Source organism: Camelus ferus, chromosome X (assembly GCF_009834535.1).
Source record: "Camelus ferus isolate YT-003-E chromosome X, BCGSAC_Cfer_1.0, whole genome shotgun sequence".
NCBI lineage: Eukaryota > Metazoa > Chordata > Mammalia > Artiodactyla > Camelidae > Camelus > Camelus ferus.
Genome location: NC_045732.1, coordinates 4,847,844 through 4,871,797, shown reverse-complemented (window position 1 = coordinate 4,871,797; position 23,954 = coordinate 4,847,844). Strand labels below are relative to the sequence as shown.

The 23,954-nt window shown below is 36.5% G+C and overlaps 1 protein-coding gene and 1 long non-coding RNA gene across 3 annotated transcripts in view; one reads left to right on the top strand and one right to left on the bottom strand.

The window, feature by feature from the left end:
• Positions 1-23,954, bottom strand: part of ZC3H12B (zinc finger CCCH-type containing 12B) — a 394,029-nt gene that overhangs the window by 349,781 nt on the left and 20,294 nt on the right. The window contains exon 1 of one of the 2 annotated variants that reach the window (XM_032476103.1): positions 8,912-9,386. The exons of the other annotated variant lie outside the window; for it this stretch is intronic. The gene's annotated coding sequence lies outside the window, so the exon portion shown is untranslated. Of the gene's footprint in view, positions 1-8,911; positions 9,387-23,954 lie in introns of those variants that run through there. 2 annotated transcript variants of the gene reach the window in all.
• On the top strand, positions 8,327-19,820 carry LOC116662265. The gene is made up of 3 exons (XR_004318304.1): positions 8,327-8,338; positions 15,482-15,489; positions 19,677-19,820. It is a non-coding gene; the product is annotated as an uncharacterized LOC116662265 (long non-coding RNA).

Genomic DNA, 23,954 nt, shown 5'->3' with positions numbered 1-23,954 from the left:
TCCACAAGAAAAGTAAACTATAGACCAATATTCCTGATGAATCTATACACAAAGCTTCTTCACAAAATATTAGAAAACTGATCTCGATAATACATTAAAAGGATTATACACCGTGACCAAGTGAGATTTATTCCTAGGATGCAAGGATGGTTTAATTATGCAAATCAATAGATGTGGCATACCATATTAACAGAAAAAAATAAAATTATATGATTATCTCAAAAGATGCAGAGAAAGCATTTGTCAAAATACAACATCCTTTCATTTCATTTCATTTCATTTCATTTTGATACCATACTATAGCTATGCACCATAACACTAAGGGAGGCTGGGTGAAGGGTACACAAGATCTCCCTAGATATTTATTACAACTTCCTATGCATCTAAAATTGTTTCCAAAATTACACACACACACACGTAGTTACACTGGTCTCCTTGCTGTTCCTTGAACATGTCAAGCAAGCTCTCACATCAGAGTCTCTGCCTGAAATGTACATCCTCTTGATATTCACATGTCCTGAATCATTCAGGTCTCTGCTAGATGTCACCTCATCAGATGCAGCTCCCCTGACCAGTGTTATCTAAAACAATGCCATTTATTATTCTTTATCCCCTTATTTATCTTGGCTTATAAGCCTCACAGCCCTTATCACTCTGACATTATATATTATATATCATTTGTTTATTCACTGCCTGCATCATTCTCTACAATGCAAACTCCATGAGTGCAGGAACTTTGTTCTTTCCACCACTATATCCCCAGTGCCTAAAACAGGGCTAAGCATATAGCAGATACTCAATAAATAAATGTTAAATGAATGAATAGATCAAAAGGGGAAAACCAGATTTAGTTGATAATCTAGATTTCCCAGTAGCCAAAATATCATATTTATATGACTATTTCTTTAAGTCTAACAACATTAAGCCAGATAGTCCAGTTATTTGTCTGTTCTTCAAAATCACTGTTTTTATACTTATTTTAAAATGTTACTTTTGAAAACAAATGGATGCTATCCATGGACTTCTGATGCTTTCTGCTTCATTGTAATGACATTGGATAATTATTTTGCTTTTTCTCTGCATTCATTTTGATTAGACAAAAATATTAATCAAATATTACTTTATATTTTATGAGGTCTCTTTTAAAGTATATTAACATTTTATTATATACTCTGGTTACTTGGCTGGTAGTATTTCGGAAAAACTGGAAACCACAAACTTAGGATTCTAGTCATAGCTTCTCATGTGACCTTTAGTAATTTTTTAAAATCATCTCTGGGCCTCAAACTTATTCTCCTTAATATGAAGAGACTAGATAATATGATATCTAATGTTCCTTCTTATTCTATGAATGAAGATAAGCATATGGCTAATGTGCTCTATTTCTAATTACACTCCGTGGTACATACCATTTGAGATTCTGTTCAGCCTACAGCCTCACTTTCTGTAAGAACTTTATGTCCATTCACTTAGAGTTGAGGTCTAATAGCCATACTTATACCACATGATCATGCCTCTCCAGCTGTAGATAATAAGATAACTGGGTTGACATCTGGTCCAAACTGGGTCAATCAGAACTGGAATTTAGAAATGCTAATGAGTCTCTGCTGAACACCTGAATTTAGAATACATAAATTTGGGAGTTCTAGGGTAAGCCCTGTTTGGCTAGGTGCTGAGTTAGTGAGAAAAATAAAGCAGAGAAGCTGAAAGAAACAAAAATAAACTGGAGACCCTATGGCTCCAGGAAGGGGAGGGAGGAGAGAAAGAGGGCAGAAAGCTCCCCTAGCCATTGACAGCTTTTCAGTCCTAGTTATTATACTCCCTCACATGCTTGGGCTATATTTTCTGCCCTTGGGTTCCATGAGAACCTCGTGTAACCTTAATATAAATTTATTTTTTGTTTCCATTTAGTTTGAGGTAGATCTTTGTTATTTGCAACCAAAAATCCTTAATCAACACAGACACAATTGGGTCAGCGGTCAACAATAAAAATTATGCACAACAAAGCTCTAGACACCTTATGCAAAGCATCCTTGCCCCAGTTCCATTACATACTTGAATTAATCCTTAGTTAATTAGAAAATTCATTAACCAAGATACTTTATTCAATAGCCTTTAGTTAACTGAAGTCGCTGGGACCACCCAGATTAGAAATGTTCATATTCAAATGGAAATACAATTACTTTCCAAAATCAAACAGTTTTAAATTTTTTCCTAAGCTTCTGCTAGCACAGGCTACTAATTAAATAGATTTTGCTAATTCTTATTCTGCATTGGATCCTTGGCTATGAGAAAAGTGTTACGTGAATACTTAGTCTTTCTTCCTCTCATCCATAATGGCAAAGTGGCATGAGAAAAATTCCAGAGAACTAATTTTTTTTATTCTACTTGATCCAATAGCCTCTGTGTTATTGCTTCCTTTGCTCTTACTCCTAAGATCTAAGACCTATAAATGAAGAGCAATGAGTTACACAATAGAGGTGAATTATCATTACTGTAAAAGGCTTTGAAGCAGAGAACTCGGTTTTTTTCTTCTTCCAAAAGAGAATCAATAGTAAATAACAAGCCTCTAGCAACTCTATTGTTAGATGTAGCTGTGTTGTCTCGGTTAACTTTGACATTCACTTCAGCTTCTTGTTAGAATTTCATTCCATAACACAAGAAATTCTGGGTTTTAGAATTTATTGCATCATAACATAAATAGAACAAATCTGCATCCATTTGCATGTATGTATTATATGAACCAGTGAAGGAGGACCTGAAGTTTTACTACTTTCAGAGCTTCTGCAACATCATTAACATATTAATACAACTCAGTCAACTTAACACTTTACTTTCTTACTCTGATGAATTAAAAATCTGTACCTGCAAGAATTTATATGCAAATAATACTGCTACTGCAGTTTTTAAAACACCTAAAAGCACTTCACCATAACTATTGCTCTAAATTTGTTTAAACTATTAACTGATATTCAAATCCCTTTTCTTGTGAACAAATGCTATTAATATCTTAACTCTCATACATTCAATAGAGCATTTAGAAGACTTCTTACATACATAAGGCCTAGATATTCCTACGTTCATTTTAGTACTTACTTTAATGAAATATCAGTACTTGGTAGCCAGTAAATAAGATCTGATATTTCCTAATCTCTGATAGGATTTTGATTGCTTCTCCTGTAGGGTGTAATCCATCACCAGCATGGGGTAAGCACTCTAAAAAAGATATTTTAGCATGACTACTACATTCAGGCTATAACAAAATTTTGATTAGGGGGACCTGGATTAAGGAAATTTTGTTTCACTGTAATTTGGGCCCCAATGATTCAGAATTTGTGATAATTCAGACAGGGGCTGAGATTAAATCGACTTTAGTATTATTTATGAACAAAGAGTTTGCTAAGCAAACTAACAGTGTAAACAAGATAGTAGAGAAGATATTAAACTACTTAAAAGAAAAACTGCTTACACCTTTAAATACCTTAGAAATATCTCTTTACATATAATTCATTGATATACTAACTACAAATCATTCCCATCTATTTATTAAAGCAAGATATCTAACACTTTGTTAATCTAATTCTGGTTACTACATGCACAAGGAAGCCATAAAAACTGCAGCTCATAAAAAATATTCTAAACTTCAAAACTTCAACCATTTTAGACCTATTCTACCAAAGTTACTGCAAATTAAGAAAATTTTGAAACATATAAATACCCATTTTCTTATACACTTACTTTTTCCCTTCTATGGAATCACAGGTATCTATACAAAATCCATGATAATTAAATCTACTGATGATAAGCAAAAACAACCCAACCCAGTTAATAATGACAGCCTTGAAAGTACACAGGAAAAGAAACAATATAAGTCTGTGTGGGTATGAGAGGTTAAATGCAGCAAGAACAATTAAATGAATTAGTATACGATATATGCCCAGCCCTGTAAAGGGCAAAGAGCAACTAATAAGTAATGAAACTAATAAGACTGGCTTACATATGACCTGCGGAATCAAACTTATTACTTGTGTCACATCTGATATGTCAACTAGTTTTCAATTTGAAATAAAAAAAAAAAGAAAAGTAATTTCAGGTGGATGGTAAGAAATGTCACAGAATGTAAAAAGAATGCTTTGAATTCCTCAGTTGAAAGACACTGTATAAAGTCTAACAATAAGACAGAATGGAAAAATAGGGAAGATATTCCTTTTTATTCTATTTTTTTTAAAAATTAAGTATGTATGTGTATATATATACACACACAAACAGTTTAGATGATAAAAATGTAGTGAAGAACTCTGAATCAATCTGAATGAAATGATCCACACTTTTGTTCCAGAAGTAACTAACTTCTGACTTTTTCCTTCTTACAATAAAGAAAATTATTTTTGAAGTAAAAATCTAGTGATGCAAAAGTTGCCTGAGATAGATACAGTATTTTAAAATAACTTGGGCTACTCTTCTTGTTGCTACTTCCAGTCATATCAACTGGTTTCAAATACAGTTTATCTGATATGGATCCAGTTTTTGAGACTATGACAGAAAATCTTTCCTGGATAACTTTTTAAAAATATAAATGTATTTTATAAAACTCATTTTGGGGCCACAGAAGTAGCTCAGAACTGACAAAACAAACCAATATCCACAGTGGTTAGGAAAAGTGGAAATATGATATAGAAAGTGAACGTAATGAGGACCCATATAATTCAGGATTGTGAAAGGTTACAGAGATACTAATACTGTATAACAGTTTTAATGAAGATTGTTAGAAAATGTCCATTTTCCTCATTATTAATTATATCAAAATTCTATTTCAGGTTTTTCAGTTAATATTTATTGCATTTTCAAATTGCTACAAAAAAGCTTCTTTTTCAGTAACAGTCTCACCATCAAATCCCTGAGGTACATTTGTCATTAGGAAAATAGGAATGAATTAGACCACAGGGAAACTTTTGGGTGTCAATAGTCCAAGGAGAGTTAACAATTCATAACATAAGATGGGATATTAAGAGAATGATAACTGTGTATGAGACAGTTCCTGTAAATATTAGTTTATATCTTATATATGAAGGTTTTGTTTTACTTTGTTTATAGGTACCATACTTTAAGAAGGAATTCTACTCTCCACTTTTCCTCCTACATTTTCCACTTAATTAAAAAGGTTATGCTCCAGAAAATATGCTCCAAAAATAGTTGTTGGGTAAAAGACATTTTCTTCCCATAAACTTCCACAATAAAATCTAGAGATGTACTCAGCTGGGAAATTTTTCAATCCATTGACATAATAAAGATCATACTTAAGACACATGGTAACACTTTTAAAAATACATATGTAAAGAAAATTATAACTTACAGATGTATCATTGATACTCAGTGTAATGCTGCTCTACCTTCAGACTCAGTAATACGGTGGTAAAAATATTGAGTTACCTATTATTTAGTAACAAAATGGACAATTCCTTACCCTATTTCATATGCTGCTACCAGTCAGATTTAACAATACACCTAAGATGTGTACCTGCCTTAAACCACCATAATACTTAGAACTTGACATACATAAGGTAATTTTAATTTTCTCAACAGTCTCCCCATCATTTGAATTCACCAGTTCTCTTACCAAATACCTTTCCTTTTAATATCAGATAAGCAGCTAAGAACAGAAACGTGCAATAATGCTTAGCAAAGGAGACTAACCCCAATGTCTTCTGAAAATATTTTGTTATCTGTTAACTGGTTAATTTCCAACAGTGATCAGATATTCACTGACTGTGTCTGTGTGGATCATCCTGTTGTCTAATTAATAACTTATTTACTTAACTAACAGCTAATATCCTAAGCAGAGGATGCCCAAAACAATTATATTTGTTGAAACTATTAGCTACATTGAGTTAAAGTTGATTAGTAATAACTATAATCAGAGAATACTATTGCTGGCAGCAAAAGATACCAAATGAAAGATACAATATGGTCTATAGAAGCCTCAAAAAATTTCAAGCTTGGGTATTTTGTTCCTTAGAGTAAATTTGTGAATTACCTCAAGAATTCTTTGTGTTTAGAATTTTAATATGTGAATTCCTGTTGGGGAGAGGGGCATGCCTTTTTTTTTTATGTAACAATTGCAGTATATTTTCCCATTATTTTTTATATAAAACATCAACTTACAATGGTTGACAAAAATCCAGAAGACTCATCACATAACTAATTCTCAAAACTGCAGACAGTTGTTAGAAAAGAACTATAAGTTTTGCAGAGGTTTGTAATTGCAGTTTAAACACTGATGTTAGTTGCCAATTATTAACACATGTGCTATTAATAACATTATTTTAGAACTTAGACATCAATTTGCAGGACTGTAATACACCCTGCTTGGTTTTCAGAAAATCATAGAAATAGCAGTACAAATTAGCAGTACTAAAAACTAAGCTATCATATATTTTAATGGACCAAAATTCATGTTGTTTATAGAATTTCCTTAATTTACTTTATCAAGAAATAGTCTTTGGAGCATATTAATAATCTAAAGTTGTACTAATCAGAACAGTCTTGTACAAAACACAGATTTTAAACATCCTGAGAGACAGTGAAAATCTACAGGTTATAAAAATATGTGAACCTAATAATCTATCTATATCTGCTTAGAAAGCATTCTTACTTGCCCCAGATAATACTATGATTATTTTAAGTCTGATTTCTATAGTACATACATTTGAAAAATTATTTACATTTAATTTAATAATTTAGTATGTAATTTATTATTTAAAAAAACCCTATGCCCACTATAATGCAGTTAATTGCCACCAACAGTCCTCTCCTTTTTTAGGTTTATCCAGGAGAGTAATATTTACAATGATTAGAAAATCAGGTGCCTTAGGTCATGGTATGAACTCCTGCCCTTCCATTAAAGCCTACACTTCTATCAAATCAAGTCTGACTTTCTCTATAATGCCTTCTTAGATGAACACCAGCCTTCAAAGATCTCCTTCTACTCTTAATTCTTTTAGTTCTTATTCTGTACTATTCTATGTTCCAGTTGTTGATTGCAATATCTCATGTATCTATTTTCTTTCTCCAATGGGTAAGCAATTTAATTCCTGGAATCTGTTTCTGTTCTATTCTCCATAGCATCTAGTATAGTAATGAGTACTTTAATGAAGCTTGAAAGTAAAAGCTTGTTGAAAGTCAATTTTAAAAAACCTAACTCATTCCAGAGTTCACTGGTCAAGTGCCTTGCAAAATGAACTATTAATATTATCTTATAATATGGTTATGACAATCTGGATAAATGCTCTTGAGTATGTGGCACCTTCATAGCCATACTCATTACAACAGAATTTTAAGCTGGATCCAAATTACTGCCTGGTTCTAAAAGTATGTGAAAGTGAACAGCAAGCATCCACATGGTACATTATTATTTCAAATAATTCAGACTTGAATTCATCAAGAACTTTTCCAAAACAAAAACTTTGGAATCTAGCACCTAAAAGCCTGTCAGTTTGCCAATTCACAAAACAAACAATACTAATTGAGGTCCAAGATGATTTTGAAGTGATACCAGAATTATATTGTGTTTTAAACCATACCCAAGAGAATCTCAAACAATGCGAAAGCTTCTAAAGCAGAACATTTTACCCAAAACTATCACAGTTATCAGTCTTGACTGATTCATTAGATAAAGTTATCTAATCAAAATTGGCATCCCATATTCTTTTAAAAAATATTTAGCTTAAAAGCTTTTACCCAAAACTAAATTTAGCTTTTCCATTATTTCACTTCTTCTTCATTTCTTCTTTTTTGAATAAAAGAAACCTGAAATGGCTTAAAAACCAGCAGGGAGGGAAGGGAGCCAAATAAAAGAAGGAACCCATCTTTCATTGTCTGCACACAGAAGTACCTTACAATCAAAATTACTAGTTAATCTAAATTGTCTATTTTGAAAGGGATCAACTGTGAACTGCAACTTTTTTCAACCATTTTCTTTTACAGAAATTTCACTCCTTAAAGATAATGTTGCTAATTTTCAAGAAGTACCTTATAACTTTATATCCTCATCGAATCACCCTGCCAGAAAAATCACTTCAGGTTCCTCATGTCAAATGCTTTTTGAAGCAACTATTCTCAACTACAGGCTACCCCTGGAAGAATAGATAGATCATAACACATCCTAGTTTTTATTAGGGACATTTCACGTTTCCTCATCATTATCTATTTTTAAAAAGGTATGTCATTCCGGATAAAGAGTAGTTAGTTTGTAAAACCTGTCTGGCCTGTTATCAATCAGCCACTCTTCCCCTACTACTCTTTAAGTTTGACTCCACTTTGGAAATCAAGTGGAGTTTGTGTTTGCTAGTTTGTTTTATTAGTATTATTTAATATAAGTACTGTCTTCCTAACTTTTACACATCAGGAGTCAGAAGCCAGGCACACAGCTTTTAAAAACTCTCAGCACACGAGTAGCAGAAAAACAAAAGTAAGAGGCCATGCTAGCTGCCTATCAAGCTTTAAGGCATGGAGCGACAGCAGCCTGAGAATCGGCTCTTGAGAAGCCTGCGGTTAGGCTGAGCCTCACGAGAGAAAGAGCGAGGGAAAAGGGACGAGCATGGCTCTGGGAACGTCTGTTTCCAAATCGGGGACTAGGCTGCATGATGGTACGTAGAATTATCAACATCTATGGCATCTAAGAAGCAAAGCCAGGCCTTAAGCACCGACCCCGCGTTCCTAGACGCCTGGGTTGAGACCAGAGAGTGATGCTTTTTAGATGGAAGACTACCTCGAAGGGAATGGGAAGCCGCAAGCAGATGTAGGAGAGGCATCAGAACCTTCTGCAGGAGAAAGCAACGGTTCAGGCGCCTCCCGGGGCCCCGGAGGCCAAAAAGGCGCCCCAGCACCGGGCGAGTGCGGGACCACTACTCACCCCTACTCTCCTACGGTCCCGTCGTTGCCCAGTTCGACACAGTCCCTGCAGGGGGAAGCCCCTCCCCCGCCCGCCGCCAGGGGTGGGCTCAGCGGGCTAGAGGAGGCAGCGGCGCAGGTGTCCGTGAGCCAGAACGAGAGACGCACCCCAGAAGGAGCTGGGTGCAACGGAGGCAGCCTGGTGCCTTGCACTCCCTGGCGCTGCCAACTTCACCACCATCGACGTGGAGGGGCGAGGGGAGGCAATGGGGGGGAGGCCCTCGCCCAAGGGCCCGGACCCACCCCGGGTACTAGGCCCGAGCTCGGGCGGGACCGCCGCCCCCGGTCCCCTCAGGGACGCGACCCCCGGGAGGCCTGATTCCCGTCCCTCAGCCCCCGCGGCCACAAAGCAGCAGCGGCTCCCTCTCGGGGCCGCGGTCGCAGCGACATCCTCGTGCTCCTCCTTCTCTGGAGCGGCTGCCTACACACACAGCCGCGGCGCCCCGACCGCCGTTGCTTAGCAACCGCGCGCATGCGCCCCACCCCCGCTGGCGAACACCGTCACCGCTGGCGCTGCTGTTGGTGCTCAGTCCGCGCGACCTAGAAAAGAGCGCAAAAGCCCGCTTCCTAGGGCCTGGAAGGGGCTACGTCAGGGTAGGGGTGAGGTGGGGAGAGGTTAGGATGCTGTGCAAATCGCAATAGGCCAAAGGATTTTGGTTATGACTGTCTCCCGGCCCCTCCACAAACACACTGATGGTTGAGAGTGACAGTCCCAACAATCTCCTAACTTATTGTCTCCCTTCCTTCAATCCATACTTCACAAGGGCTTCCAGAGCAATTTTCTAAATAACTTACCTGACCATGTCACTCGTTTGCATAACTCTGATTGTTAGGCTTAATAGGGCCTAACAGTTCTTGACTACTACTGTAACAGCATCCTCCCTGGTCTCCTTGCCTTTAGATTGTCTCCCTGCAATCTGTTCTCATATTTCTACCAGAGTGATTTTTGTAAAACATAGATCTATTCTCACTTCCCACTGGTTTAGAGAATGGGCTTTGGAGTTAGAGCCAATTTTTAATTTCTGCCCCACCACCGAGTAGCTATGTTTCCTTGAGCTAGGGTGCTTAACTTCTCTAAATCTGTTTCCTCATGGGGATAATTATAGTGCCTATAGACTAGTTATGAGGATTAAATGAGAGAGTACATGTAAAGCATTTAACATACATAGCTTACTCTGGCACAGAGTAAGCACTCAGTAAAAATTAGAGCTATTTTTCAGTAGATCTTGTTGCCTATAATAAAGTACAAACTCCCTAGCTTAGCATTCAAGGTCTTCTAAGATCTTTCCTGTATTGTCCTAGCCCTAGCTACTTTTCACTCTCCCTTGGTCACCCAGCAACAGACCATTCCCTGCAGTTTTTGAGACACATTTAGATCTAGAAAGTGCTTAGATATATTTCCCCAAGGTTCATTTGGGGAAGAATTCTACATAAACCCTCCAATTAGTGAACATGTATCCAGTGGTCCTTCCCAAATTACACATTAATTTTAAACTATTGACACTGAGAATTGACATGTAGGTAGTGACTGTCACAAAAATTGTGGGTTTCTGGGGGCTTATTTACTTGATCTTTTTGAAATTGGGCTTAGAGTTTCTGTAATGTGTAATGACTAAAAATGTCACCAATTTTGAACTTAATACAATGCATAAACATATTTACAAACATATTGTGCCCTTCTGGATTTTTATTTAATAAAAGTTTTAAACATTTTAGGAAGCATAAAAATAGCTGTACCATGTGTAAGAAGTTTGAGAGGCCCCAGAAGAATTGCTAATGAAACAGTGGAATCTCAAATGGAATATAAGACTAAATTGCAACTTTATGAGGACCAGACATCCAGAAAATATTGAAGAAAGAGAAAAACAATTGGAAAGGTGAAAAAGAGTGACTCCCTCCAAGACTAATTAAACGGAAGTACCAGATTGAAAAAAATCGATAAACTAATTAACAGGGAAGACTATAAGATAGGGAATATGTATTACAACTGTGAATATGGCAGTGAGCTTGGATAGAGTTCTCACAAAGATCATACCTTTCCTTTCATATGATATAGACATGCCTTTCAGGTTCAAAGGAAGATAATTCTTTAGTGTTTGTCCTTTTCCAAGAGCTATCAACAAATCACAGCAACAGACTTCTAACACAATTTGCTTAGGTCTTCTAAATCTTTATTAAGTCACATAAAATCTTTGTTCTCTGTTAACTTATTGAACTCATTACATTTTATAGCACACATTTATTATATTTACAGTGAAACAGAGAAATATTCACCTTTGATTCTTCCATTCTAGATACAGAACTGTGTCACTGCAGCACTTAAACTCTTTCAGCATTTTTCCTGAGGTTTTAATATAAAATCTGAGCTCCTTTTGTACACATCAATATATCTGTCTCAACAATGCTGGCAAAGAAAAAACTCCTATCAACAAAGAGACCTAGCCACATCAATACGGAAAGAAATAAAACATTCATTATTGAGTAAGCACAACATAGTACATACATATAGGTAGCCCTTAAGAGACTGCAAAGTCAGGATAAAGTTCCACACAACTTATACAGTAAAACAATACAAAATTTACTTGGGAATTGAGGTGGCTATTTGTCTAGTTAATTGAATTCCTCCAAAAAAGTAATAAAACTTCTATCTCCCCAAAATATACCTTGAATCTTCCTGGAAGACACTTACACTTGGAGATGTGCTCCCATATTAATTCTGTCTTTACATTTCAAAGGGGAATATTTCTCATGACCTTAGGAACATGTCTACATAATAAAACAGGAGAGTGAGCTAGTCCCTGGAAAGATTTACCTACATTCCAAAAGTTAGAGAAAGGATTCATGTCCACTATATCCCCACAAAAGACACTCTAAGAAGTGAAGGGGAGGAAAACAGCCTTTTCCTCCTTTACTCACCTTTATTTTCCTTTACAGTTCAGTGAGTTCTTCAAAAACAACTCGGTGTTGACACAGTAGATGGTACCTAGCAGACCATGAGAAAGTCTTTCTTAAATAAATAAGAAAGTCACAGAAGAGGTGGCATTCATTGCTTTGGGTGTTGATGGATGAGTAGGAGTTTTCCAGAAGGGAATAAGTATAGTCTATGCAAAGGAAAAAGTATGTTCACAGGTCCAGAAAATGTGAAAGTACATGATATGTTTAGTGAAAGTAGAAAAGTTTGACTTAACAAATACTATATCTGTATTTAGGAGCTGAGCAGCATAAGCTGTAATGGAGTTGAGTATAGAGAAGTAGATTGGAGACAAATTGTGAAATGCCTCTAATGCCATGCCAGAAAGTCTGGAAAAGGTCTATATCTGATGGCTAAAATAGGGCAACGTACTAATACTGATTTGGGGATCTGGCACAAATATTAGACAGTGCTCCAACCCCAAAGATCTGGATGCAAGAAAGCAAGATAATAATTAACATAAATGAAATACTGTAAGTTGACAGACATATTTGAAGGGGAGGATATCGGATTGGGGATAGACTTTAGATAAAGTTTCTGAAAAAGCTCCTTGGAGATTCCATCTGGACCTATAACTTAAGGGGACTCCTTTATTGGAGTAGTTCCTGGAATTCCAGATACTTGAACCCTGTGTATTAATATGCTTTATCCCCTCTAGCCTCGTTCCCTGTTTCCATTCCAGCTTTTCTGAATAAAATCACTCTGACCTTTTAATGTAAATTGATGCCACCACAGATTTAGTTTCTCATCTCACTACTTGGCACAACTTGGAAATCCTTTCATTTTTTCTTGGTTAGTCCCTCTCTAATTCTCCTCAGCTGCCATTCCAAACCTTAAACATTCTCCACTATAACTGATGAATTCACTCACCCATCAAATCCCACCCAACTGACTACTTTATCACCTACCTTCCTTAAAAAATGGAAGCTATTAGGTGTTTTTCTCATCCACAATCTGCATCTGCTCCCATATTATACTTCAATCCCTGCAGCTTCACATAGACTGTGTAAAACTGTATCTTCATCTGAGCTCCCGATCTTTATCTCACCCATCTCCTCAGAGATCTTGCTCTATCACTTTTTCTTTCTGTCTTCAATACCTTAATCCTCTCCCTCTGTGACTCATTCCCCTCAGCTTGTAAGCATACTCAAACTCTTCCATCCTTAAAAGAAACACTTTTCTTTTATCCTGGAGTTTCCTCTAGTTTCCATGAAGTGTTCCTGTTATCCTATCACTTTTCCTTCTGACCTAGAGGTCTCAAAACTGGTTATCTACACTACTGCTTCTATTCCTTCACTTCCAATTCACCTCTAAACCATTGTAATAGGGATTTTACCTATACCTTCCAGCTGAAACCTCTGTTGTTAAGAACACCAATTACTGACAAATTTCTCTATGCAATGGGCACTTTCAAGCCCCTTTCTTTTGGACCTCACTGCCACATTGATAGTATTGATTCCTTCAGTTTGCTTGAAATTTTCTACTCACTTCACTTCCAAATACAAGTTCTCTTTGTTGTTTTCTTCCTCTTTGGCTTTTTCACTTATGTAACTTTCACAGATTCCTCTTTTTCTATCTACTTCTTAAATGTTTATGTTCTCCTACGGTTTTGTTCATGGCCTACTTATTTTGTTCTACTCTCCAGTCTATTTTCTATACATAGATGACTTTCAAATCAATATTGTTAGTTTAGACCTCCCTCCTGAGCCACTTGTCTACTAGACATCTTCACCTGGATGATCCCGAAGCAATTCAAATTCATTTTGTCCATAACTGAATTCATCATCTTCCAATGTTAATATGTTCTTCTTTCTTGTTAAGGGAGATACCCAAAAACCTCATCAAAGGGAGACCCTGTTATTATAACACAATAATTTCACCTTCTTGGAGAAACAGATTAAATGGCTAGATTATGATCATTTTATGTGAGATATGTCAAGACTGCTGTACCTTTTCCTGAAAAATAAACTGCATATATGCACAAAGTAGTAAGTTGTATCACTCAAAAGGAAGCTCCATGAGGACAGGGATTTTTGTCTGTTTTGTTCACTCTTCTATCTTCAGTGCTTAGAATAGTACCTGGGACATAGTAAGCCCTCAATAAATTTATGAATGTCCATATCCCCTGCTTAAAAGGCCTTCATTTAGGAATTCTGCTAGATTGTAGAATAATATATATATTATGGAGGGAATGTATACCTTTTGTATCTGAAATAAGGTGAAAGGAAATTACAGCTGCATTTCTGCCCAGGTGAAGTAAAGAAAAAGGATCATGGAGGATGAAAATACTTCATCTATCACTTGGAACAGTCAATTGACTGTTGGTTTTTTCCAGGGGTCAGATGTGTGCTATAGGCAAAACTCCTCTGAGGTTTGCCTCCAGTCCCTGAGTGAACAATGCCAGCTCCACTCCAAGGAGAAGATTGGAAAGATTGTGGGCAATATCTGGATAACATTTGGCATTGTATACAATAGTGAATAAAGAGTATGCAAAACCCTTTGCCTTGTCTCCTGAGCCAGAAACTTGAAAGTAACCTTAGATTCTCTTCTACAACTCCTATTTCACCACATCTAATTAAGTTAATAAGGCCTGTTGATTCTATCTCCTAAATATTTCTCATATCCATCTTTCCTTTACACTTGCACTGCCACCAATTTTGCCTTAGTTTAGGCCCTTATCTTTTTTTAGAACTATTTTGACAACTTCCTAATTGGGCTCCTTGCCTTCACTATTAACTCTCCTCCAAACCATCTTCCACACTGCTTCTTAAATGAGTTATCTAAAATTCAAACCTTACTAAATTCCTCCTTGCTTAAAAACACTTCAAACCTACTTCCAGTGCCTACTGAATACACTTCAAGCTACATAATAGTCTTTATAACCTGTCTCTTCTCCAGCCTTATCTCCTTCTATTCTCTGAATCTCAATTCATGCTCAGCATTATACTCCTGCAATTCTCCTTCGATAAACATTTGTCTTCTGAGAAATTCTCTTCCCACCAATTCATCTCAATGTTACTAGAGTTATCAGGTTATGTGATTTTTTTGCCACAGTTGACCAATCTGGGTCTACCATAGTCCTTCCTCAGAAATTTGGAATCAAGGCTAAAATATTTCAGCCTACTCTGGCTGCTTTCTTATGCTGAGTAGTGTATACTTCAAAGCTGTTGGCAGCAGCCATTTTTATGCCATATGGTCCAGGAAAGAGAAAAAGCTTGTCTGCTATGAAAGATTAAGCACACACACACACACACACAAAGATGCAGAGATGAGAAAATGGAGACTCCAGATAGCAATTGAGTCCCTGGGCTCCAGTTTATTCCTTTAAGTCCGCCTGCCTTATTGTTCTTGGATTCCATAAGACACTCTATCTTCATGCTAAATTTTTTGTTGCTGTTGCCCAAGCTAGTTTGAATTGAACTTCTCTTCCTTGCAGAAAAAATACTGCTCTCCCACATCATGCTGTTTAACACTCCTGTGTCTTTGCTTATTCTTTTTCCCTTTAACTGGAAAGCTATTGCTCCTCCCATGACCATTTTACCCGAATAATTCCTATTTTAGTAGCAAAGGTAGCACTCAGGCCCTCTACTTATACGAGGAGGATATTTGCCTTTCTACCCTGCCCTTTCCTTGTTCCTTCCCAAGAAGTAATACTGATATTATAAGTCAGATGGTATGACCAATATTGGGTCAGATTTAATAATAGCAGGTGGGATCACTATCTGCAAATAAGTTCCATGGCTATGCATGGCCCTTCCTGTTCTATTCCTCTCTGTCTCTGTTGTGGATATTGTAAGAGGGTCAGAACCTACATTACAGAAGTAAATCGATCTCTCTCTCTCTCTCTCTCTCTCAAGAATGTTGGCATTAATTCAGATTCCTGTGCTCTGTGGCTATCCAGAGAACACTAATATTTGGATTTGAGATTGGGAACAGGAGTATCACTAGAGACCTCACTTAGGTTTTAAGTGAGCCACATTTCAATCACATTTTCCCATCACTTTACACCAGGGAATATTTTGTGCAGCCCCCTGTATTTAGTAATCACATTTGCAGCTGGTATTAGGAGAAAAAGAGGTTCTGTACTGAAGTTGGAGATCCTTTGTGGAATTTAGATGGAAAAGACAGCTGCACTTCTGTTGAAGCGAGATTGGAAGGCAGAGTTCCACATGGAGAAAGAGAAGTTCTCCTTATGACCAGTCAAGAAAGGACACTTGGATAGGAAGAATTTTGGTGCACATGCTTTTAGACATTGATTGTAGGGAAAGTATCTTGTTCTACCCACTCCCACCCCCTATCTCTCACTTGGAAATGAGTAATGGCATATTTCTCCAAGACAGGTTACATCCTACTGTGGCAGGAAAATTTAGATGGCAGAAGAAAATTTTTGTTGCTATTCAGGTAACCAAATCCTGGGGAATTCAAAAACTGAGGGAAAAACAATACTTTCATGAGTCTATGTTTGATAAGTGCCTGTAATAGCAGCACAGAGCCAGTAAATATTTGAGATTCCACAGGGCTTTTAGAAAATAAATATGGAAGCTCAGTTTATCGTTTTATACACAATTTCTGCCAGTTGAATTTTCTTTAATAGTTGATAGGTGTACAATTAGCACAGATTGACAGGCATACAGATGAAGTTAAGACCAAGATTTGGGGTTTTTATTCTGTTCACCGTTTATCCTTGTTCCACAGGCAATAGGGCTAGTGAAAGTAATATGTGGAACGTTATTTCTGTGGATTGTCCTAAGCACCTGGTCCTACGTTTTATGACTGTGGGACTGAAACTTGAGAAAAGTGAGACCCAAGGGAGATGAAGTTCTACGAGCGCAACTTCAGAAGTGTTAGAAGAGTTACAATCCCAGTGAAATGGAGCCAAGTCTGTAGCTGCTAAAGAAAACCAAACTCCACCCAGGCGACTGGGTGAGACCTCCTCTGGCTGAGATGAAGAAAAATAAGAAACTGGGGAGAAAATAAATTTTGGCTTTAATTTCTTTGGGAATTTAATTTCTACAAAAGAAGCAGGTTTCCATATAGGACTCTAACTTGTGGAAACAATCTTCAAAAGTGTGCAAATTGTTCAAATGTAGGATTTTATATTGCTGTGCTGGTGTTGCATTATCTGGACTATGCTACCATGTAGTACTACTCATTGAACTAGGTTGGACAATTGTAGATAAGCATAATTTGAGATGGAAAATAAAATAGTAAAATAATGGGTAAATTTTTGGCTTCCTGTGCAGCTGTGGTAGTGGAAGGATAAGTAATAGATTGATGAATGCCATGGAGATGATATCACAAAAGGAAGAGCAGAACTTCCCTGATATTCCATGGGTCTTCTCCCACAAGGAGTGATTACTATCCTAGCTGACCATCATTTGGGCTATTAAGCCCAAAGGGTTACATAGTGAATAAAATGTAGAGGAGTATAAAGAGAGAGGAGCTCCCAGTACCTCTCCTCACATCAGAAATCTCTCTAACAGATGGTTTCCATGTGTTTTCCTATTATTTATTCATTCTTCCTAAACACAAGAAAGTGCCAAACCAATAGATCAGATGTCAAAACACTGCCTGGGTCACATTTACTTGTGAACTGAGGAATGGGAGTCACTAGACTAAAGACCAGGCAGGTGGGCATGGCCTTGTTCTCAGTTGCTCCTTCTTCCATTCTACTGGGATCATCAAAGTTCTTTCTCTTCATCTAAGTTTCCTGTGCCCTACAGGTTATAAAATGGTGGTAATATTTTGTTTACACTGAATTGGGGAGGTAGCAGCCTCTCTTAGACCTCAAACCTGTGCTATCTATGCACTTCAAATCAGGTTTACCAGAAATCTGTATTTAGACATATAAGGCCCAGATCCAACTAATAATAACATGGTGCTCTGTTTACCATTTTGTATTGTCATGCTCTCAGGGAACAAATGAGGAGGAAAAGAAGGCAAAATATGGGCATTCTTGGGTATTCCAGCCAATATCAACAGAATCTCTTCATACCCCCAATACTATTCATCTTCTAACTTTGTTGTATCAGATACCTATGAGATTATTTACTCAGAAACTCTCTCTAGAAATTCTGGTCCTCTTATCTTGTTCCTCTACTGCACCATCTACATGATTGGAACAAAAGTTGCAATATCATTACATTATCATAACTCTTAACCACAGTTGATTGGACCAAAGGTGAGCACATTATTTCAGGTAGACCTTTTCCTTGGGTCTTTTCCCTTGGTAAGAAGACAGCACGAGTTGTATCTGTCCATTTTATGAGTAGAAAAACAGCCTTCCTGAGAGCCCTTCATCTGATCCCCCCCTTATGATCATTGGCCTAAACTGTGTGCATTGGCCACCCTGACTTTAAGGAAGCTGGAAAAATGAGTATCTTGCCTGGAGCTAGTCACATTGCATCCCAGAAAAAATTTTGGAGTCTGTTGGCAAGGAAAAACAGGAGGAATGAGTACTGGGAAAATAATTAACAAGGTCTGCCAAACTAATACATTTACTTATAGATATAATACAAAAACAAATTTGCTAAATATAAACCTAACTGCCTTGCAAAGAAAGTGATCCACTTAAAAAGAGGACTCTTTGTCTGTTTATCTTTTATGCATTGGGATAGGCAAGCCAGTAGGGAAAATCCAGGACAGAAGTGCTCTGCATAATAGAGGAGGAAGTGTTTGGAACTATGGGAGCAATCTGGGAGGGAGAGGGATAAGAGAAGATATGAGAGGAAGAAAGAGAAGACAGTGGGAAGCCACATGTTTTGTGTCCTGAACTTCCCCTTTTACCTCCAACTCTTTCATGAAGTCTAGAATTTATGAAAGGATTACTGTGGATAGATTTCTTGTGAAACCTAATGAAGGATAGAACTTTATGTGTAAATTGTATTGGAATAAAACACAGATAGCATGTGTAGACAAAGAAGACATAGGCAAAAGCATGAAGAAAGCAAGGGAAAGGTTCTAAGCCACACGGTGATCACAGAAACATTTTATTTTCTATTAACCCTTTGGGCTTAATAGACCAAATGATGGTCAGCTAGGGTAGTAATCACCCCTTGTGGGAGAAGACCCATGGGGAGAGTCAGGAATTCATATATCATGGAAAAATAGAGGCCAATACCAATTATTCCAAGATCTCTGAGAAGTAGCACAGGTCCAGCAAACATCTGTATTATACATGTATCTTGTCCCCACTAAATGGTGAGCTCCTTGAGGACTGGAATACCATCATACTCATCATCACATCCCAGCACTTACTTAGGTGCCTGGAATATAGTAAACAGTCTATAAATATTTCTTTATTTAAAAAATTATTTATTATTGTATTATTTAATTATCTTATTTTGGCAGGGGGGTGGTAATTAGGTTTCTTTATTTTTAGAGGAGATACTGGGGATTGAACACAGGACCTCATGCATGCTAAGCATGCACTCTACTACTTGAGCTATACCCTCCCCCCGAATATTTGTCGAATTAAATTGGAAATTGGCCTGTTCTATGTTGAAATTCTCAATATACCTATTTTAATTCCCTTAGTAAACTAGAATCTCTAAGAATTTGTCTCAAATAACAAACGTTGGCAAGGATGTGGAGGAAAGAGAACATTTGTACACTGTTGGTGGGAATTTAAATTGGTGCAGCCACTGTGGAAAAGAGTATGGAGGTTTCTCAAAAAGTGAAAAATAGGACTACCATATGACTCAGCAGTAATATCTGGAAAAACCAAAAACACTAATTCAAAAATGTGAAGTCTAAGAGCTGGAAACTATAAAGAATACCCAAGCAGAGTTGAAGAATAAAATTACAGAAATGAGTAACACTAGAAGGAACCAAAAATAGACTAAACAAAGCAGAAGAATGGATTAGTGAGCTAGAAGACAGATTAGTGGAAATCACTACTGCAGAACAGAAAAAATAGAAAAAAAATAATTAAAAGAAATGAGGAAAATTTAAGAGAACTCTGGGACAACATGAACTACACTAATATTCAAATTATAGAGGTCCCAGAAAGAGAGAAAGGATCTGAGAAAATTTTTGAAGAGATACTAACCAAAAACTTCCCTAACTTTGGAAAGGAAATAGTCACCCAAGTCCAGAAAGCTTAGAGAGTCCCACATAGGATCAATGCAAAGAGGAATACACTAAGGCACACAGTAAGCAAATTCACAAAAATTAAAGATAAGGAGAGAATATTAAAATCAGCAAGACAAAAGCAACAAATAACATACAAGGGAACTCCCATAAGGTTATCAGCTGCTTTTTCAGCAGAAACGTTTCAGGCAGAAGGGAGTGGCATGATATATTTAAAGTGATGAAAGGGAAAACCATACAACCAAGAATACTCTATCCATCAAGGCTCTCATTCAGATTTGATGGAGAAATCAAAAGCTTCACAGATAAACAAAAGATAAAAGAATTCAGCACCTCCAAACCATCTTTACAACAAATGTTAAAGGAACTTTTCTAGTCATCAAAGCACAAGAAAAGAGAACAAAAAGAAGATGGGGGAGGGGGGAAGAACTACAAAAACAAACTCAAAACAATTAACAAAATGGTAGTAAGAACGCACCTATCAATAATTACCTTAGATATGAATGAATTACATGCTCCAACTAAAAGGCATAGACTGGCTGAATGGATGCAAAAACAAGACTCATGTATATGCTGTCTATGAGAGACCCACTTTAGAGCTAGAGACACATACAGGTTGAAAGTAAGGGGGTGGAAAAAGATAGTCTATGTGAATGGAAATGAAAAGAAAGCTGGAGTACCAATACTTATATCAGACAAAATAGATTTTAAAATAAAGACTGTTATAAGAGACAAAGTACACCACATAATGCTTAAGGGATCAATCTAAGAAGAGGATACAATAATTGTAAATACATATGCACCCAAAATAGGAGCACCTTAATATACAAGGCAATTGATAACAGACAAAAGGAGAAATCAACAATAACACAATAAAAGTAGGGGACCTTAACACCCACTTACATCAATGGACAGATCATCCAGACAGAAAATCTGTAAGGAAATACTGGCACTAAATAACACATTAGACCAGATGGCCCTAATTGATATCTATAGAGCATTCCATCTGAAAATAACAAAATACACATTCTTCTCAGGTGCACATGGAACATTCTCCAGAATCAACCACATGCTGGCCCACAAAGCTAGCCTCAGCAAATTTAAGAAAATTGAAATTGTACACAGGATTTTTTCCCACCACAATGCTACAAGGTTAGAGATCAACTACAAGAAAAAAATTGCAAAAGCTGCAAACATTGGAGGCTAAACAATATACTACTAAATAACCAATGGATCACGGAACAAATCAAAGAGGAAATCAAAAAATACTTTGAGACAAATGAAAATGAAAACACAATGATCCAAAACCGCTGGGATGCAACAAAGGCAGTTTTCATAGGGAAGTTTATAGCAATACAAGCCTACGTCAGGAAACACGAAAAAACTCAAGTAAACAACCTAACCTTACACCCAAAGCAGCTGGAGAAAGAAGAACAAACAAACCCCAAAGTTAATAGAAGAAAAGAAATCATGAAGATTAGAGAAAAAATAAATGAAATAGAGATGAAAAAACAATAGAAAAGATCAATGAAACTAAAACCTGTTTCTTTGAAAAGATAAAAAATAAAATTGATAAACCTTTAGTCAGACTTATCAAGAAAAAAAGGGAGAGGGCCCAAATTAATAAAACCAAGAATGAAGAAGATGTTACAACTGACACCACAGAAATACAAGGGATCATAAAAGGATATTACAAGCAACTATACAACAACAAAAATGACAATGCAGAAGAAATGGACAATTTCTTAGAAAGGTACAATTTGCCAAGATTAAACCAGGAAGAAATAGACAATATGGATAGACCAATTACTAGTATTAAAATTGAATCAGTAATTAAAACTCTCTCAACAAACAAAAGTCTAGGACCAGATGGCTTCACAGGTGAATTCTACCAAACATTTAGAGAACAGTAACACCTATCCCTCTGAAATTATTCCAAAAAATTGCAGAGAAAGGAACACTTCCAAACTAATTCCATTAGGCCATCATTACCCTGATACCAAAACCAGACAAGGATATCACAAAAAAAGAAAATTACAGGCCAATATCATTTATGAATATAGATGTAAAATCCTTCAACAAAATACTAGCAAATCGACCACAACAATGCGTTAAAAGGATTATACACCATGATCAAGTCAGATTTATCCCAGGGATGCAGGAATGTTTCAATATACACAAATCAGTCATTAATGAATTGAAGAGTAAAAACCATATGATACTTTCAATAGATCCAGAAAAAGCTTTTGATAAAATTCAACATCCCTTTATGATCAAAACTCTCCAGAAAGTGGGCATAGATGGAACATACTCAACATAATAAATGCCATATATGACAAACCTACAGCCAACATCATACTTAATTGGGAAAAGGTGAAAGCATTTCCTCTAAGATCAAGAACAAGAAAAGGATGCCCACTCTCACCACTTTTATCCAACATAATTTTGGAAGTCTTAGCCATAGTAATCTGAGAAGAAAAAATAAATAAATAAAAGGAATCCAAATTGGAAAAGAAGAAGTAAAACAGTCACTGCAGATGACAATACTATATATAGAAAACCCTATAGAAGTGACCAGAAAACTACTAGAACTCATCAATGAATTTGGTAAAGTTGCAGGATACAAAATTAATATACAGAAATCAGTTGCATTTCTATACACTAACAACAAAATAGCAGAAGGGGAAATCAAGGAAACGATACCATTTACCATCTCCCCAAAAAGAATAACATACCTAGGAATGAACCCACCCAAGGAGGCAAAAGACCTGTATACCAAAAACTATAAGACACTGATGAAGGAAATTGAAGATGACATAAACAAATGGAAAGATATACCATGTTCTTGGATTGGAAGAATCAATATTGTTAAAAAGACCATACTGCCCAAGGCAATTTACAGATTCACTGCAGTCCCTATCAAAGTAACAATGACATTCTTCACAGAGCTGGAACAAAAAATGTTAAAATTTGCATAGAAACACAAAAGACCTCGAATAGCCAAAACAATCTTGAAAAAGAGAATGGAGCTGAGGGAATCATGCTCCCTGACTTCAGAATATATTACAAAGCTTCAGTAATCAAAATAGTATGGTACTGGCACAAAAACAGACACATAGACCAATGGAATGGTATAGAAAGTCTGGAAATAAACCCATGCACTTATGGTCAATTAATCTAAAACAAAGGAGGCAAAAATACACAATGGAGAAAAGACAGTCTCCTCAATAAGTGGAACTGGGAAAACTGGACAGCTGCAAAACTGAAATTAAAAAGTTCTCTAACACTATATACAAAAATAAACTCAAAATGGATTAAAGACCTAAATGTAAGACCAGATACTACAAAACTTCTAGAGGAAAACATAGGCAGAATACTCTCGGACATAAATCACATTAACATTTTTTATTGAGCTATAGTCATTTTACAATGTTATGTCAATTTCCAGTGTAGAGCACAATTTTTCAGTCATACATGAACATACATATATTCATTCTCACATTTGTTTCCACTGTGAGCTACCACAAGATCTTGTATATATTTCCCTGTGCTATACAGTATAATCTTGTTTATTCTACATATGCCTGTCAGTATCTACAAATTTTGAACTTCCAGTCTATCCCCTAGCAATATATTTTTTGAACCAGCTCTGGGAGTATTGGAAATAAAAGCCAAAATAAACAAATGGGATCCAATTAAACTTAAAAGATTTTGCACAGCTAAGGATGCCATTAATAAAATGGAAAGACAACCTACAGAATGGGAGAAAATACTTGCAAATGATGCAACTGACAAGGGACTAATTTCCAAAATATACAAATAGCTCATATACCTTAATATAAAAAACAAGCAGTCCAATCCAAAAATGGGCAGAAGACCTAAAAAACAATTCTCCAATGAAGACATACAAATGGCCAATAAGCACATAAAAAATGCTCAGCAT